Genomic DNA, 4,798 nt, shown 5'->3' with positions numbered 1-4,798 from the left:
AAGTCAGTTGGGTGTTTCAAACATACCGCCTTCTTGACGGCGCAAACAGCTTGGTAAACTAAATACTGACATATCTTGTGACCCTGAATCTCACTCGAAAGGAACTTCTCTCTCACTAAATACATCGACGGTCCATCAACCCAATCACTTTCCTTTGAAAATAATGGACTCATCAATTGAATCACGGGATGAAGGCAGTTATATGGATTCTCTACCAGAGGGAAGTGATTACACCGGGAACGACAAGGAACTTCAGACAATGCTTGACTTTTTAGACTTCAAGAAAGAGAAACTTGATAAAAGCCACTTTCTCTTACAAAGACTGTAAAAACATCCAAAGATTTATACTCAACAACCGAAGCCTCCGGCAGTACATATATGTTGTGTGCCCAGGGACCGATGATTTTAAACAGCACCGACCTCAACCGCAAACATATGCAGGGGTTAAAACTTCAAATAACAAGAACTTTGGACGTACTTTCAATAATAAAACAACAGCAATGTATCAGAAAAATCCAAACCTCTTGGGTGATATTGTCTATGAATCCGAGGAACAGAATTATAAGAGAGAGGCCTCTTCGGCATTCAGATTTGGATCCGGCTTGGTTTTCTACAATCGTTGTCATCTTAAGAATCATAGTGAAATTCGAAGCAGTCGTACTACATGTGCAGGAATCTCTTGTGCTAACCAGAGAAATCTAACCTCAAGAGCTTGTAATACCGTGTATAAGTATGCCGATATCAATGAATCTAAACTGACATTAAACGCTATTGACCAAAAGGACATCAAGCAAGTTATGAATGACTTAGAAGAACAGTTAAAATACAGCAATCTACAGGAGCTCATTAATATCAATAGATATTAAGGGAGCCTTCAATAACATTTCACATAAAACAATAGTAAGGCAACTTCTCAGCATCTCAATGCCGGACAATGTGAGGAGAACAATGATTGACGCAATCAGAGAAAGACAGATATCCCTTTTTACGGATGAAGGTGAGGCCACTATAATTCAAACAAAAGGGTGCCCTCGAGGTTCCTGTAGTGGGCCTATGCTGTGGAACCTTGTCATAAATGATTTACTTACGAAAAACTGGCCAGAAAATATAAAGATTCAAGTGTATGCGGATGATATTGCTATGGTAATTGGTGATTCAACAATCCGCAAGGTCACTGAGCACGCAAAAGCAGCAATGGTATTATTGGATACATGGCTCACAAAAAATAAATTAGAAATCGAATTCTCCAAATCCAATTACTTATGGATTTCTCACAAAAAGGGAAGACCAACCATTAGACTGCGAAACAATCCAATAAGACACAATATGAACATCAGATGTTTAGGAATAATGTTTGATAGAAACCTGACGTGGTTCAAACATGTGAATTATCTGATCACGAAAACACAGAAATGTTTACAAAATTTTAAAAGAATGGCTGGTCCTGCATGGGGCATTAATACGAAAATTAGAAATACGCTTTATAAAGTTGTCGCCATCCGCATTATAGCATATGGTGTTATCGCATGGTTCGGTGATCCCAAACAACAACTAAAAACGAAAGTAGACTCTCTTCAAAGAAAATTCCTGCTATTCATCACTGGAGCCTATTCCACAACACCAAACAGTGCGTTACAAGTATTAACTAACAATCTTCCTCTACATATACTTTTGGAAAACGAAGTACAGAAAGCAAATTTAAGGCTAAAGCGCGAGATTAATATAAACAATGTAACATATCGTCCTACAGATGTAGAGCATAAACATCCACCATGGACGTATCACCCGGTGAAAGATATTTTGCCAACACAGGTCTTGACCACAGATGTAGAAGAATCAACAAATCGAATTATTTTCACAGACGGTTCAAAGACCGTGGATGGCGTAGGGGCCGCCAACATCATTATATACATGGGTGAAGTAACAGACAAATGGAACTGCCGATTGTTAAATAACAACACTGTATTTCAAGCAGAGTTATACGCAATCTGGATGGCGGTCAGTTATGCAAAAAGGTGTGCAGAAAAATCAACTATAAAGACAGACAGCATGTCATGTATACAGGCAATACGAGACGTAAAATCCCCTTATAGCCTAGTGCATGACATTAGAAAAACACTAATGGACCACAGGAAGATTGCAATACGATGGGTGAAAGCTCGTGTAGGCATTGAGGGGAATGAAATGGCGGATAAATTCGCAAAAGAGGCTACAAAACATGAACATGAAAACCACCTAATGAAATTACCGGCACCCTACATTAAAAATCTTCTCTTGCAAGAAGCGTCAGAGAAATGGCAACACCATTGGCAAATATGCACAACTGGAAGAAAGGTCTTCGACGTAATACCAAAAGTGGGTAAAATGAAAGAAGTCATGCCGAGAGAAATAGTGATGTTCCTCACAGAACACGGTCCATTCGGTGAATACATGCAAAGGTTCAAAATCAGCCAGACCAGTACGTGTAGATGCGGCCATCCGGGAAGCGTGATACACTATGTGAAACAGTGTGAGTACACAAAGGGATACCATTTACAGGCGCCACCGAACGGACGAGAGATCTTGTGGAAACGGAAAATTATTTTACAAAGATCTGCAACGAGAAAACTACAACAAGTCTTGGGCTATCTGATAAATTATAAAGAAACTATTTTGATAATAACTGGAAGTAGTGAACAATCCACTAGTGATTCGGAAGTAGAATCTGAAACGGATGCGGGTTCCATATAGAGGGGCGCACTTGGGCTCCTAAACCATAACATTTGAGTAATACACCCTGTATAATTTATGAATGTTTTTGTATATGCAATTTCATAGTATGATGGTGGTTTAGTAACCTTGAATATTAGTATGAGCTCATTATGGCATTTGTTGTGAATATGTGACGTACATAGTAATGTTTATGTGTATCAACAATTATTATAAAAAGGGAAATTTATATTATGTAATTAGCGTATATTATATAAATATATTATGTAATTAGCGTATATTATATAAATATATTATGTAATTAGCGTATATTATATAAATATATTATGTAATTAGCGTATATCATATAAATATATTATGTAATTAGCGTATATTATATAAATATATTATGTAATTAGCGTATATTATATAAATATATTATGTAATTAGCGTATATTATATAAATATATTATGTAATTAGCGTATATTATATAAATATATTATGTAATTAGCGTATATTATGTAATATGTGTGGGTAATTCAAATGTGATCGCTGCCACCCAGCACTGTCAACGGAGGCTGTTTGATTATTCCCGTTGCAGTGCAAGCTCTGTGTGAATTCTGTGTGTGTGTGTGTGTGTGTGTGTGTGTATTGCATATTCTGCAATAGGACAGGCAAAACTGCTCAGCACTGTCAACGGAGGCTTTGTTTCTTCGTTTCCCGTCACAGTCGAGGCGCTGTATATATGTAATTTGTATACATTGTGTATTTTGATCATTCTCAAAGCTCTCCCACTTCAACTTGCCAGCTTCTTCCTTTTCTTTCTTGCCCACAAGTCTTTTCCACATTTCTTTCGGAATCCCAGGTTGCGGTCTCCGGCCCTTATGTACCACTGGGCGCACGTGCAATTTTTCTCCCTAGTCATTGGATTCAGTCACCCATTTTTGTCAAATGGCTTGTATGTTGCATTGGATGATGGCTCACTTCCTGGGGAGAACGACGCGAGTAATTCGAAACTTGCGGGCACTGGGCAAGGGGAGCCACCACTATAAATCTTTGCTAACTTTTCCGACACAACTCTGCCTCTTTTGAGTGAACGGAAGTAAGGTGCTTTGCATCAGTCCGAGGTTGTGTGTGTGAGCGGTTCTATCTATCTACCTGTACCCAGCTTCTCGATAAGCCCGCGTGGATCATACTACTCTCGACTACTCTGTGGCTCCTCTTCTTCTTCCTCTTCTGTAAACAGATGTATGAGATTGCTGGCTGGGTGTAGTTGACGTCTTATTCTAGTGCATCTTTTTATAGGCATAGGTGGCTCTCTATCTGGTTCTGAGGATCCTCAGGGTACTACTCTAGAAAGCGGACCAGTCTATGTATTTTACTTTTCGGATCTTCCCACTTCAGGATGCACTCAAGTCAAGGTATTCGCAGATGTTCGGCTGGTTCTCTGAAGTGGAAGGCCGTTGTCTTGGGGCATAAAGTTGCATAGTGAAGAGGCGTGCCTATGGCCGAACATGCTCATTTATCACTGGGGATTGATTTGAACCCATAAAGGTTAGCCGGAAACGGACCCTGGCCCGTTAGGAACATTATCATCTCACGTGACCATTTATGGCTCTGAGGCATTACATGTCGCAGGATGTTGTAGGTTGATTGACCGGGCTTTGTGTTGTCATCCCACCCCTCTGTTGCCATTTATTCATTAGATCCTTCCATAGAATTGCTTTGGCGTGTGATGCGGGAAGCAGCAGATCAGCTCTATTGATTCCACCAAAGCTGCATTAAGAGTCTGCTGCATCTTTCAAGCGGCTTTGGATTCCACCTTCTGTAGCTTCCATCGCCGTGGTATTCGCCAATTCGTTGCCCCATATGTGCTTTTACCCAGGATATTCTAACACTCGATTGAGAGGCACTTGTTGAATAAAGTGTGTAGTAGCTCTATCCAATCTACGCGCCTTGTTTCAATTGTCCATATCTTTAGGATCTGGAAACGTTTCCTGACGAGTTACGTCGGAAATTCGCACATATAAACGATCCTTCACGAAATAATATTATTAAGAATTAAAAAACAATTTATATATAAACTATTATTTTTAAATAATTTTAACG

Source organism: Pholcus phalangioides, unplaced genomic scaffold (genome assembly GCF_987345545.1).
Source record: "Pholcus phalangioides strain wild (caught in Gottingen) unplaced genomic scaffold, Ppha-v1.0 ptg000036l_1, whole genome shotgun sequence".
Lineage (NCBI taxonomy): Eukaryota > Metazoa > Arthropoda > Arachnida > Araneae > Pholcidae > Pholcus > Pholcus phalangioides.
The sequence above is the reverse complement of the archived record's forward strand: the minus strand, read 5'-3'. Positions refer to the sequence as shown.